At 41.8% G+C, this 15,071-nt stretch overlaps 1 long non-coding RNA gene across 1 annotated transcript in view; it reads right to left on the reverse strand.

Annotated features, from left to right (window-relative positions):
• Positions 1 to 4,471: 4,471 nt before the first annotated feature.
• The window catches only part of LOC123378879, a 32,741-nt gene continuing 22,141 nt past the window's right edge, over positions 4,472 to 15,071 (reverse strand). Inside the window, exon 3 of the long non-coding RNA XR_006582775.1 lies at positions 4,472 to 5,536. This is a non-coding gene — a long non-coding RNA (uncharacterized LOC123378879). The remainder of the gene's footprint in view (positions 5,537 to 15,071) is intronic.

Genomic DNA, 15,071 nt, shown 5'->3' on the forward strand with positions numbered 1-15,071 from the left:
AAAGAGACTATACATAGACTAAATCTTCTAAGTAGGGAGTCTAGCCATTGGGAAGAATGGGGGAATGAGGCATGCAGGGGCATGGAGAAGGGCATGCAAGTAGGGGCACCCCCAATAATCATCAGGGGCACAGAACTCCTCCGGCCGTGGTGGAAGTGGGGGCAGGAGGAGCGCAAGCTCCTCCCAGCCCTGGGGCCACAGGGGAGGGAGTGAGCTCCTGCTGGGTGTGGGGGGAGGAAGAGTGAGCTCCTGCTGAAGCCAGAGTTGGGGGGAGCAGGAGGGAAGAGAGAATTCCTACTGGGGGAGGGGGAGGAGGGAAGAGTGAGCTCCTCCTAGGGCCAGGGCAGACACAGAACATGCTCCCCCTCTCCCCCACTCCAAAGGGGTCAACATTAAATTTCTGCACACACCCCTGAAGGCATCTGAACTACAATTCCCCTGAGACACTGTGGCAGCTCAGGCAGACACTGATTAGTGTCAGAAGGACCTGAAACAAAAACACATTTAATGCAATTCAGCAAACCAAAATGTTTCAATTCAAGTTGACCTGACCTAAAACAAAATATTTCCTTTTGATTTTCCCAACAGAAAAGCAAAAACTTTTTGCAAAAATTAGTTTTTCAATGGAAAATTTTAATTCTCTGGAAACCACATTTTCCATTAAAAATATTTTGACTTAAATTGCCAACCAGCTTAAATAATAAAATTTGCACCAATACAGAAGATGTTGTCAAGGTCTCTCTTGGCTGTCATTTTGTGGGTGGTCTAATTACAAAGTGATTGTCCAGGTCTCCTAGAGTCCACTGAGGGACACTACATAACATGAATAATCTAATAATAGTATAAATACCATAGGACTGCGAAAAGTGGTCTCTGACATTTATTCCTCTGAAACCAGCATAGCTTGTCATACTTGACTTCTCATAATACTGCATCCATCAGGTAAAAAGAGAGCCTATGCAACTAAGAAATATATGTTGATACAAAATAAACAATCATGGATTTCATTTTAACCATTATTAAAAACTTTTAAACATTTTCCCTTTACAAATGTGAGTTACAAAAAGGAAAAACAATGATTTATGTGTCCAGTCAACAAACAGTACTTCTATATATATTATAGGCCAGAGTTCTTCACGTTTCAGAAAACAAAACAAAGTATGATGTTAAGTGATTTAAACCATAATAAAGGCTATAGATCTGACTCTACAACCAGCTGTGAAAAGAGCCAGACTCTAGATGAAATGGACTGTAACATATTTACAAAAGACAGCAAAGAACACGACCTTTGACTTTCCCCTAGGCCTTATAAAAAGATGCAATGGTGATTTAAGAGACCTGAAAGATGAAGCCATTACAGTGCATATCATATTCATTTGGTTATAGAAATATTGTAGTTTAAATCTCAGTATATAGCTTATTTATAATCATGGGAGCTGGGGGGGGAAGTACTACAATCACTTACCATAAATGGCACTTCTCATGAATACCAAGCCCATGCAAATAATTTTTAAAGAGGAATCAAAAATCAGCCTACATTTCATACATTTTTTGTTTGTTTTTAAATCTTTACACTGAATATACTGAAAGTTATAGAAATTAATGGCAAGTCTTGCTCACCTTTAAGTCTTTCAGTGCCCCATTCCACTTTCATTCTCCTTCACTGGGAGTCTTTCCATTGACTTTCAATGGGAGCAGGATCAGATATCTATCTAGTTCTTCCACAGCCAAAATGTTTTTCAGACTGATTAAAAACTAGCATGCAGTCATGATGGCAATTTTTACAATTTTTGCCTATTTCCTTATTACAATGGAATTTATGGTATTCTCTATCCTAATAAAGAAATACTGAGGTAATATAAATTACTAACAATTGCTGGAGGCTAGAGTATGCGATTATTCTAGCCTTCAGGAATGGGAAGGGCCAGGCTCTGGTTATGCACAGGCCAGAGGAGGTAAGCCAGGGAAACTGGCAGGCTGCATTGTGTGTCTTCACTGCAGAGTTAACCTGAGTTATCTACATTCTAGTTAGTTCTCTGAATTAGCCTAGCTTGAGTGAGAGTGGCCACACTGCAAATGAACTCTAATTACTACATCCACATTGGTGTTGCACTCATGTGGGTGGCACTAACACTTTTGGGGGCATAGCCATGCCCTTTTCCTGTACTGAGTTCAGTCTATTGAGAAGTTTTCATTTAGCAGTGGTTTTCAAACTTTTGTACTGGTGACCCCTCTCACACAGCAAGCCTCTGAGTGTGACCCCGCTTCTAAATTAAAAACACATTTTTTAAATATTTAACACTATTATAAATGCTGGAGGCAAAGTGAGGTTTGTAGATGGAGGCTGACAGCTCGCAACCTCCCACATAATAACCTCATGACCCCAGTTGGAGAACCCCTGAGTTAAGGAATAGGGACAGTGCATTGGAGTGTAGACATTCTACCCTGAAACAAGGGTTGAAGGTATTAATTATCTGCCTTGGCGATGGGCTGGAAGTGCATTCACCAGCAATAAGAGGCCTGGAGAGAAGGCCCTCATGCTGGAGAAAGTGAAAAAGGAGAAGCAGGCTTCTCAGCTATGCTGCCCTGATAGAAAGATCTTATGTCAGAAGTAGAGAAGACCTTGCATGGAGGGTTGAACTAGAAACCTGGGGAGCAGCCAAACTGAAGGAAAACCATATGTTGTCTTATTTGTTCATTAATAAATTCAAACCCCAAGGAAGGGGGTGAGTTTTCAGCCCTTCACAGGGTTTGCAGACAGAAGCATAGAGCAGGTAGGAAAGTCACCATCTCACATCAGGAAAAGACACAGCAGGATAGTGGAGATAAACAGGATAGACTTCCTACATAGCGGTGTTTGGTTCTACTGATTATTGTCTGTAGTTATCAGTGGACGATGTGGATCTAATCTTACTTTCTTACACCTGTTTTCATTAGTGCCCAAATGTTTGCTCGTAACTTATTCTGCAGCAATCAGATTGGAAATGAGTTTGTTGCTGCTTTTGTTTTTCAAAAGCAGGAGACAATTTTGCTCTGCATAATTTGAGTACTACCCAGCTGCAGATAAGCAGTAACAGCTTACTGTAGTGTTAGGCCATGTCTACACTACAGACTTATGTCAACTCAAGTTCTGTCACCATACAGCCGCCGCAGTTAGTATATTGCTTGTGTGCTCGCATACTTGGCTCCTTGTGTCAGCAATGTGCATACGCACCGAGAGTGCTTGTATCAGTGCAGGGTGAGGTGCACCAATAATAGGTATCCCATTGTGCAGCTCACCACTGTCAGGTGTACTGTCTTTTAGGAAGTTTTGGGAATGTATGATGGGGCCAAAATAAGGCACACAGGGGTGACTGGGAGCATGGGGTCAGTTCGCAACTCTCCCCATCCATAATGTTATCTGTATCCCATAATCTTCATGCCCTTTTTCCCCCAAATCCCACAAACAACGCAGCCCTTCTCGCTGTCTGCCATCTTCACAGAAGCATGGAGTCTGCACAGCTCTGCACTATTGTTATGAGAATTGCAAGCACAGGGCACATAATCCTGGAGTATTTGCAGAGCCACAAGAAACACCTAATGAGTGGGAAGCATAATGATTCCTTGGAGGACAGATTGCTGTGGGAAATAATGAGAATTAATGCAAGGATGTTAGTGGCATTCACAGAGCAGCTCCAGATGATGGAGCGCTACTTCTGGGCCTCAGAAACAAGCCCTGACTGTTGGGTCACGTCATAATACTGGTCTGGTATGACTAGCAGTGGCTGCAGAACTTTCAGATGTGCAAGGCCATGTTCCTGGATCTGTGCGCTCAGCTCACCCTAGGTCTTTGGCACAGGGACACCCAAATGAGACCTGCATTGACAGTGGAGAAGCAAGTGGCGATCGTACTGTGGAAACCTACAACACCAGATTGATTCCCCTTCTCACTGGTAGCAATCTGGAGTCGGGAAATCAACTATGGAGGCCATTGTCATGCAAGTATGCAGGGACATTAATCACCTTGTGACTCTGAGCAATGTGCAGGACACAGTGGATCGATTTGCAGCAATGGGGTTCCCGAACAGCAGTGGAGTGACAGACAGCATGCATATCCCTATTTTGGCACCAGACCCCCTTGTCACTGCATACATGAACAGAAAGAGCTACTCTTCTATGATTATGCAAGCACTGGCTGATTACCGGGGACACTTCACTGCCATCAACGTGGGCTAGGCAAGGAAGGGCATGACACTCACATCTTTAAGAACGCAGGACTGTTCCGAGAGCTATAAGGAGGGACTTTATTTCCCGACTGCTGATTACCATTGGGAATGTTGAAATGCCAGTAGTTAGCCTGGGTCCCCCAGGATATCCTTTGCTCCCCTGGCTCATGAAGCTGTACATCAGCCAGCTCAACAGCACCAAGGAATGATTCAACTACCAGCTCATAGGTGCAGAATGACAGTTGAATGTGTTTTTGGTCATCGGAAGGGTTGCTTGCTTTGTTTACTCACAAGATTAGACCTCAGTGAGAAAAATATCCCAACGGCTATAGCTGCCTGCTTTGTCATGCATAATATCTGTGAAACAACTGGGGAAAAGTTTCCACTGGGGTAGAGGTGCAGAGGCTGCCTGCTGAATTTGACTAGCCGATACAAGGGCTAGTAGAAGAGCTCATTGTAGACCATTTTAACAGTGAGCAAGAGTATTGTGTATGTTGTTGCTCTACCTGGCCTTGCTCTTTAGTGGCCTGGTAGGAATCGTGTGGTGGTTGCGGTACAGGTAGGAATATAACATTGTCAATGCATCTGCTAATTTTGTTAGTGAACGATCCTATGAGTTATATGACATTGTGCAGTAATTGGTTATTTTCAGAACTGCTGAGTACTCAGCAGCATATGTTGTGAACTAATAAAGATGAATTATGTTCCACCTAATAGAATTTTGTTCTGTAACAAAATCAGTGTACAAAAAAAATCCTTGCAATTTAAAAACAAATACATTAAAAACTTAATTCATTAAGAGAGCAGAACTTATGTGAAAGAAAATTCATGTCCATTTCTGATACACATACACCTACCGTGGCTTTCGCAGGTCAGTGTATGTGAAGCTGTGATTGTCTTTAATGTTCCCTGGGGTGGAGTGGCAGGAATACTGCAATGACTCCTGATGCCCTGTGGAATGTTTCAGGGGGAGGTATAGGGAGGTCCCCATATTGAGTTCTCAGTGGCTGCAGAGGGAAGGGAGCCTGGGATTGTTGAACATGCAGGTCCACCAGAATCTGCAGCATCTGTTTACGCTGCCTGAGAAGCCCCATTATGTCCTGGTGCATCTTCCTCTCCTGTGCCTGCTGGGACTTTTCTCTTCTCCACTCTTTCCTTCTCCAGGCTGTCTGCAATGTTCACCCTCCAGACTCTGTGCTCACAGTCTGATGCAGCACTGGCTTGCAGGGTCTCATTGAACATGCCGTTCCAAGCCCTCTTTCTCCTCCTTATCTGGCTCAAGCATTCCACAGGTGTGGAGGAGGAGACCCGAAAGGCTACAAAGGCAACATCTGAAGATAAAATACACAGTGGTCCCACTGTCAGTGCATTCACTACAGAAAGCAAAGCAAGATGCTAAACTCACTTCCATTGCTCCCCTAAAGTTTTAAGCACTACATCCTCACTTCTGCTTGGGATTGCTTGTTCATGGCCTTCACAGCACTAGCCAAGGGGAGTATGACCCACAGGGGAAATGAAAGAATTGCTTGGTTGCATGATTCTAGTAATATAGAGCAATGGGACTGAATACTGGCACCATTTTCCACAGGTGGTGGTGATTTCAGCTGCTCTCACTCCTGAGGGTAACAGAGGCAGAGAGCACAGCTGGGCCCATATGCTGCTAGCTTGTGTACTGCAATGGTGCCTGCTAAAGTTATCGCTGAGTGGCATGGGAAAGTGACCTACTGCGGAAGAAGAAATAAGACATCCCTGTGTACATAAACAAAGTACTCCACGGGCCCCCTACCCCCCTGCCTAGCTCTAGAGGGGAATGAAAAGCAGATAGAAACGCTCTCTCTTCTGGTTGTGCCATTACCTTTTCTAGTGTGAGTAAATTAATGAAAAGTCAAAAGATATGTCCTGCTACTTTGGGGGTGCCATCCCTGTAACTGAAAATCTATCCACACCCTCACCCGAGATTCTTCCCCTTCATCAGGCTCATCCATGCTCAGCTGGCTGGACTGCGGTAGAGTCAAAAACAGGTGCTGGCTCATTGCACGGCTGGATCCCGCAATTGCCAGTCCCCCATACTGCTCCTCCTCACTGTTCATGCTGGTCCCTGTCAGGGCCCTTTTCCTGTATCTCCTGAGCAATCTGCTGACAGATGCCAATGTTTCTAAAGCTGTTGTGGAGCTGTGCCTGCACAGCATCTTCTCCCCATAGTCCCAGGAGATCCAGTATCTCTTGTCTATTCCTAGCAGGAGCACGTCTGGCATGGTCAGCTGGGAAGTTGCACTTAACAATGGAGAGCTGCTAGGTGAGCTTACCAAGCTTGGCAAAGGAAGAAGGAATTTCAAAAATTCAGAGGGCTTTAAAGGGGAGAGGGGCTTCCAGTCTCAGTGACCTGGGCAGTGGATTTCACAGTGATGACCAGAGTGATCAGTATGGGGCATTGCGGGAGTACAATTAGGGTTGACATAAGTAATGCAGTGTCTACACTCACATTGCATTGCCCTAACTTTGTAACACATACTAGGCCCAGACAATTAAAACTCCAGGCTTCAAACTCTACCAAGGATTCAAAAACTGTCAAACACAACTCATTCTGTCCTGGTGAAAATGAGGCTGGTGCTTCCATGCAGGTGTCTGGACCAGAGAAATTTGCTTTCTTATGGAGCTTAATTTAGTGGTTACTTGGATGCAGTGATGAAAAGAAGGTTTCCCCAAAACTGATCCTCATTAGAAAATTCCCCTGGTTCACTCAGAATGTCACTGTGCTAATAATATTTGCAAACCTCAACCAAAAGAGGGGATATAAAGCTGAAATGAATACAACAGAATGTCATATGTTTTCCTTCACAGCTACATCCTGAACTGAAAGTCCTAAGAACTCTGCAGATGTCGCATTTGGATTCCTGACAGAAGATGAACATCTGTCGGGGGCCAATTATGAAGCAAGGAGATAAACATCTCAGGCTGAAAAAATCCAGAGGATTCCAGATGTCTTCAATCCCTATCTGGACACGCAGAACCTTGAGAAGATTATACCAAGTGTACATTGTGAGGATAAGCTATTTAGTACACCTGCAATTTGAGACATTCTCTATTCTTTTAAATTGGTAGCTTCTCCAGAGAGCAGATCTTCTGCTTGTTTTTCAAGACTGGAGTAACATACCAAAACATGCCATGTTACTTTTCCTTTTGAGCTTGCCCTTGTAAAGATTTCCAACAGACTGTGCAGGAGGCAATCTAGAGACTAATGAAATCACTATACATAGCTTTTGAATGTTGCCGCAGTTGTAATCCCAACAAGCCATAGTGCATGCTGTATATCATTCTTTAATGGCATCTGTCTCTAAGAAGGCCAGTCTCGCTCAGCAGCACCTATACACTGGAGACCTGATCCTATCTGTTGTATGAAGGACAAAAAGCAGCCTATTCATACAGCTCAGTGACAGATTGCATGACACAGCATGCCACATTGTACTGTCTCATGCAGAGCTGATGTATCATAATTAGTGGACCAGCTCATAAGCAAAGTATTTTCCAGAAAGCTATTATCAACTATAAATAATAAATGGTTAAAACTGAGTAGGAGGTTTGCAAACCTTTCGAATGTCAGTGTTGTTACCCACAAGCTATCCTACATTTTCCAGATTGCTTTGCAGATACAACGCCAGCTGGCTCCTTTGCCAAGCATATACAATGTACTGTGTAATACTTGTTATCTGGCAAGCATATATTTGATGACTTATCCATGGTTACAAATCACACCATTATGCTGTGCTACTTTTATAAATGTTTCTAGGCCTGTTCTTAATAAGGGTGATGATCTCCAAAACTGAACAGTCGACAATCCTCCCATATGAACCTGAGATAACAAAAGTGCAACTTTGACTTCCTCCATGTGTGAAAGTTTTGTTGACAAGGTGGATGAATTCAAACTAGCTGGAAACCATCAATTCCAAGAAAGGTGACATAAGACAGATGTTAGTCCCATCTCCCTAGTATCTTTTCATAAGACATGCAAATATAAAGTCAAAGGTTACCTCAGCAGTGCAATAATACAAGCATTCCCACTTCCCCTGCTGTGAAAAAATAACTATACAAAGAAGTTGCCATATAGTTGGCGTAGGTACCTGTAACAAAATTTTAAAAGACAGTTCAACTAACAACAGGCTTTCACCCACTTACCTCTGCACTGAGCTCAGTAACTTGTGTTTGACTAAAACATATCATCCAGAAAGGCATTCATTCTTGATTTGAAGACATCAAGAGATGGAGAATGTATTGCTTCCTTTAATAGTGTTCTACCACCCAGCCCTTCTCTTTTATCTGTCTAGAATGATTAGGCTGTAGAGCACAAGAAAGACTACTCTGAAAAGACCAATCCATATCCTGGTGCTAATAAGTGTGTCTTTGTGTACTGTCACAACACCTCTTCCTAACTTGGGACTGTTTGCCATACGTAGGTTGTGTTTGCAATTTAGGTGCCAATGGTGGTGTTCATTATGCAGGGTATATTTTTAAACTTAGGGGGAAGATCCTCAGCTGGTATAAATTGTAATAGCTCCACAGTATACAGCTGAGAATCTGATCCCAGATGCCCATACTGAGTTGAATTTGTAATTAGGTACAGTGTCACCCTGTTATATTTTGGGATGCAATTCAGACTAGTGAGAGCTTGCATCACTGCTTATCCTGTAACACTGGGTACCTTAAAATGCTCTGCTGCTGTAGTTCCCTGTGTCAATGCTCCCAGATAGCATTCAAGCATATGCTGAGTGTTTTATGTGTTGAGCAGCCCTATTTCAGCAACTCTGATACCAGCAGCCTGCTTGTTATACCATGGTCACACTCTGGTCTCCACCAGCCTTGGTTACTACTAGCCAAGTGACCCCCAACAAACTCCCAGTCCTGAATTTCCCCAAAACTGTCTGCCCTGAAATGTCCAGTCCTCTCTGGGAACATTCAAAGGTGCAATAAAGTCCATTGCTCCTTTAAAGAGGCAACAGTGAGTTGCTTTAACTGGAGTTAATCACTTCAATTCAGACTCAGCACTGAGTTGTTTTAGATTAAAAGTAAAACATTTTTAACAAAAATAAATCAGTTTTAGGTGAGTTCAAGTACAAGGGATAAAGACCAAATGGCTACAACCAAATAAAAGTAAAATACACTTTCTAGTGGCTAAGACTTAACTCAACAAGCTATAGCCTTGGTTTAAGATGGATTTCTTACCAATCTTTTTCTTTCCAGCCATGGCCAACTTTCTCTTAGTCAGGACATAAAAACGGCCATACTGGGTCAGACCAAAGGTCCATCCAACCTAGTATCCAGTCTACCGACAGTGACCCATGTCAGGTGTCCCAGAGGGAGTGAAACTAACAGGTAATGATCAAGTGATCTCTCTCCTACCATCCATCTCCACCATCTGACAAACAGAGGCTAGGGACACCATTCCTTACCCATCCCAGCTAATAACCATTAATGGACTTAACCTCCATGAATTTATCTAGTTCTCTTTTAAACCCTGTTATAGCCCTAGCCTTCATAACCTCCTCAGGCAAGGAGTTCCACAGATTGACTGTGCACTGTGTGAAGAATTACTTCCTTTTCTTTGTTTTAAACCCGCAGTCCATTAATTTCATTTGGTGGCCCCTAGTTCTTATATTATGGGAATAAATAACTTTTCCTTATTCACTTTCTCCACATCAGTCATGATTTTATATACCCCCTTAGTCTCCTCTTTTCCAAGCTGAAAAGTCCTAGCCTCTTTAATCTCTCCTCCCCTTCAAAGAACTCTAATAGATTAGTAAAACATGATTTCCCTTTACAGAAACTATGTTGACTTTTGCCCAACAATGTATATTCTTCTACGTGTCTGACAATTTTATTCTTTACTACTGTTTCAACTAATTTGCCCTGTACTGACGTTAGACTTACCAGTCTGTAATTGCCGGGATCACCTCTAGAGCCCTTTTTAAATATTGGTGTTACATTTGCTATCTTCCAGTCATTGGGTACAGAAGCTGATTTAAAGGACAGGTTACAAATCATAGCTAATAGTTTTGCAATTTCACATTTGAGTTCTTTCAGAACTCTTGGGTAAATGCCATCTCCTCCCAGTGACTTGTTACTGTTAAGTTTACCAAAACCTCCTCTAGTGATACTTCAATCTGTGACAATTCCTCAGATTTGTCACCTACAAAGGACGGCTCAGGTTTGGGAATCTCCCTAACATCCTCAGCTGTGACGACTAAAGCAAAGAATTAATTTAGTTTCTCTGCAATGACTTTATCGTCTTTAAGTGCTCCTTTTGTATCTCGATTGTCCAGGGGCACCACTGGTGGTTTAGCAAGCTTCCTGCTTCTGATATACTTAAAAAACATTTTGTTATTACCTTTTGAGTTTTTGGCTAGCTGTTCTTCCAACTCCTTTTTGGCTTTTCTTATTACATTTTTACACTTAATTTGCCAGTGTTTATGCTCCTTTCTATTTACATCTCACTAGGATTTGACTTCCACTTCTTAAAAGATGTCTTTATCTCTCACTGCTTCTTTTACATGGTTGTTAAGCCATGGTGGTTCTTCTTTAGTTTTTTTTACTGTGTTTTTTAATTTGGGGTATACTTTTAAGTTGGGCCTTTGAAAAGTGTCCATGAAGCTTGCAGAGATTTCACTCTAGTCGCTGTACCTTTAATTTCTGTTTAACTAACCTCCTCATTTTTGCATAGTTCCCCTTTCTGAAATTAAATGCTGATTTCCCTTGTCTTCCTAGGTAAAAGATCTTTGCCTAAGCAGATTTTTCACTTATATTCACTTCTCAAAAAGACTTCAACCACTTTGCCTAAAGGGCCCATCTTTCTCAGCTTGCAAAATCTCTGGCGCCTTGTGTCTGTCCAGTGATAGATGGTAAGATGGCTTCTTCTCTACCGTTATATCTTCCCAAACTCACTGTTTTGTCCCCAGTCTCAGAATGACCTCATGCTGTTCTTCCTTTCTTTTGGACTTCCCATCCCCCTGCTCATTCGTATGTAAATGGAGCTTCTATTGTTTTTGTTCACACTTTACTTAAGATCATTGGAGAAAGGAAGATCACTCCCTTCCATCCTTGCTGGGGGAAAACCTGTCTAAGGCAGACTGGGCTTATGCATTGCTTGCCAAATACATTTTAACAACATAATTCTAGCACATATCCATAGCTCTATGTACTTGCCCTGTATATACATCATGCAGTAATATTAATGATCAGTGAGCTATTAGTTTTCCAGTGACATATTACATGCCACCTTTTGAGTACATATCATGACAACTGTGTGTTAGGAGAATATCAGGCCCAACAAGAGTTGCTGGCACAGAGCAGTGAACCACAAAAGAATGTCCATATCACACACCCTAACATATGAATTCAGGGTCCAGATCCTCCTTCAATGAGCTATGTTGTTTCACATCAAATTATCAATTGACATGATTTCAGTTAAGTATTTGGATCTTGATTCCCATCCTAGGCTATTAATATGTCAGTCTGTGCAGAATTTATGCACTATGGATTTTGGTGTATACAACATACACAGCATCTTTCTTGACTGTGATCATTCTAAAGTACTCAGAAAAATGTTTTAAAATGCAAGGGAGAACAAGGTTAAGAAAACATATTTTGGCTGTATTTTATTTATCAAACTATAGAAAATTTTAAATGTAAAGTAAAATGAGAATTGATAATATCTACTCTATAGCTGTGACAAAGGCATAATATTTTAAAAGAGCATTTATGTTAATGTCTTACATATTTTACATGATATCACATTACCAAAGGGTTTACCAGCAGTTCACGTGTATATCTTATGACATGATTTTTGTCTATCCTCAGTTGCTGGAGCATTAAGAATCCCACTTTTGGGAAGAATTCCAGATTGGAGTTGTTTGTCCATGAGGTAGTTTAGATCTCTATACATCAGCACATGATTATTTTGGCTATGGGTTTGCATAACTATGTTGGTTTCCTGTAGTATAAATAAGAGGACAATTTAGAATGCTCAAGCTTTTGCCTCTCTGAGGAAAAAGTTTAATAATGACAAGGAATTACACCCACTGCCATATTTAGTGAAAAATTGATTCAGCCAAAGCAAACAAGATAAGCAACAAGTTAATCAGAGATGGGCTTAAGCCATGAAGCTTTGGATCCAAATCCAAACTCCTCCACTATTCAGGGACGTGGTGTTTATATTTGGTCCCATTTTCTAACTGCTGCCAATTAGTCTTTAAATTAAAGTCAGTGCTTAGTTATGGCCTGATCCTGTCCCAATGGCCTCAGTGAGAGTTTTGCCATTGATTTAAATGGAGCACAATCCAACCCTTTTAGGTTGTGTCCAACAGTACTGAGGGCCTGATCCTGCAAACACTTCCTATCAATTGGGGTTAGTATTCACAGAAGTCACACTATGCTTTGTAGTACGTGTTTGCAGGATAGGGCCCTTAAGTACTCTCATATGTTGAAATTATGTACACATTATGTAATATATTGTATCTACTGTAGTTGTTCGTGCCAGAAAAAGTACAAGAACACTAGAATAAATCTTCCTGAAGTTGCATCGTTGCCTGAAGAATAGAGGTGACACATGGTGATATTACGTTGCCTGTGTACATAGTTAATTCTAAAAATTCCATATTAAACAAAAAATATTAGTATTTTGACCTTCTATTGAACTGTTCACCCAAGAGTATCAAAACGCTTTGCAAACATTGACTCTTAATAACATGAGCAAATAAATTCAAGCTCAAAACACCCTTCTGAGGTAGGTAAGGGATATACAAGGATTGTTTGTCCATCATTGATATATGCAGGCTTTTATGAGGAGGGAGAAAGCAGCTTTTCAACAGTACCCAGGAGCTCCCCTATCCCTCTGCACAGCATCACCATGGACTTTCTTTTGGTGCAGAAGGCTCTGCAAGGCCCACTGCAATTGTCTATTTTTAACTAAAATTATTTTTTTTAATTTACTTTCTCTTCTAGAAGTGGTTCTGTTTTCATTGGAGACACACTACTGCATAATTAGGAAAAAAATCTTTAACTGTTTTCAGGCACAATCCCATTGAGAAGTATCCTTCAGATTTTAGATAATGAAGGTACATGTCTACATATCTCCAGTAAGAAAAGAGTCCAATCTCTTCCAGTAATTTCAAGTGAATACAGTGGGCCAGAACCTCAGTCTGAAGGCCCATTAAACTGTCCTAAGGCCCTGGTTCAGAAAAGCTATTTAGAAGGGCATGAAAACACACTTAAGAGCTTTACTGAATCGCTGATAATTCCTATGGGATTATGCTGGTCTATCTGGGGGCCAATCCAGTCTCAAGGATCAGGAATCTACACAGCTGGCAGACTCTATTCAGGTCCTTCTGGGCCTAGTAAATCTAGTTCTAAATTCAAGGCTGCCTGGGGGAGATAGAGGCAGTTTGCCTCAATCCCCTTTTGAGAGGGTCCCCCAAACCAAGTGGTGCGGTGACCCAGTCACTTAAATTTGGCCCAGCAGTTCTGTCATGACAGACGGGCAGCTGGGCTATACCTGAGTGGTACTGTGACCCCACATGCCAGGTCATAATGCCTGGAGCAGAGAGCTGGGTACAGTCCTGCGGGATAGGAGCTGAGGAACTACTATGAGGAGAGTGTGGCGCAGGTTCACTTTCTATGTGTCGATGTTAGAGAACTCCAGGTCAAAAAAACATGCCTAGTACTTGGAGCAGAAAGTGGCGAAATTTGTGACAGTCCTTAGTTCATTCCAAGGTCTCAGATCAGCCACTGGAGAAAGTTCGATTTCCTTCACAGACAAGTTTTACTCTTACTGTAGAGAGTGCCATTGTGCCAGAGGAGCAAAGTTGTCAACCATGGTCTTCATCCCAGAGCATCAGACAATCTTTTAGATATCCTGGGCCCAGGCCATGGAGAGCTTTGAAGATAAGAACTGAGACTTTGAATTGAATTTGAAATTTGATAGGAAGCCAGGATAGAGAGAAGAGGACAGGTTTAATATTGCCAGGATGGCACTGGCAACCAACAGGGTCTTGCATTGCATTGTCAGGGAGGAGAAATGATCTCCTCTGAAGATTGGTGCTTTTGTGTCTCGGTATTTTATTTTCCTTGGTGATGTGGCCATGTACAAAAGGTTTTGTTTGTTTGTAGTTTGGGGCCCAGAGAGTTACTCAATTTTAAGATAATGCCATACCTGGGGAAACAGGCCTAAATAAAAAAAATGAAAGCACCACCACCACCGAAACTTCCCTATCAGGACAATTTTTCTTCCATTCAACTGAGTAATCAAGGGCTTGTTGTTCTCACGCTATCTCAATATTTATTTTCTTTTATACTGGCATCCTAGGAAATTACTGTAGGACAGAGGAATATTATTGATTCAAAGAAGGCTTAGGAGCCCACTAGGTCCAAAGCAGCTACAGCAGCTAACTAATGACTGTGCCCATCAGTAAGCCACTAGTTCAAGTACCTTTCCAGTTCTCTTTGAACATGACTGTGAAGTTGTTTCTAGTGTTGTGCTTGTTAACCTTATGCCTAAGTTTCCTTTACAATACTAGGTCAAATGCCTTTTGGAGAGCATTAGATTTTGTTCGCTGCCTCATTCCTCTCTGCATTATCTCCTTTAAAAGAAAAAAAAAACCTGTCAGCTTTGTCATACTAGAATTACCCTTTATAAATCCAAGATGGCTAGTTTTTGTAAGCTCATATTTCTCCAGATGTTTTGTGATCTCATCCATTATTAATGTCTAGAACCTTGCCTACTATAAAGGTTAGGCTCACTGGTCTATAATTTTTTGTCTCTTGCCCCTCTGAATGGCTCCCCAGCTGACTAACAGGCCCCTATCAGTAAGGTCAGCCAGA

Source organism: Mauremys mutica, chromosome 10 (genome assembly GCF_020497125.1).
Source record: "Mauremys mutica isolate MM-2020 ecotype Southern chromosome 10, ASM2049712v1, whole genome shotgun sequence".
In the NCBI taxonomy this organism is placed as follows: domain Eukaryota; kingdom Metazoa; phylum Chordata; order Testudines; family Geoemydidae; genus Mauremys; species Mauremys mutica.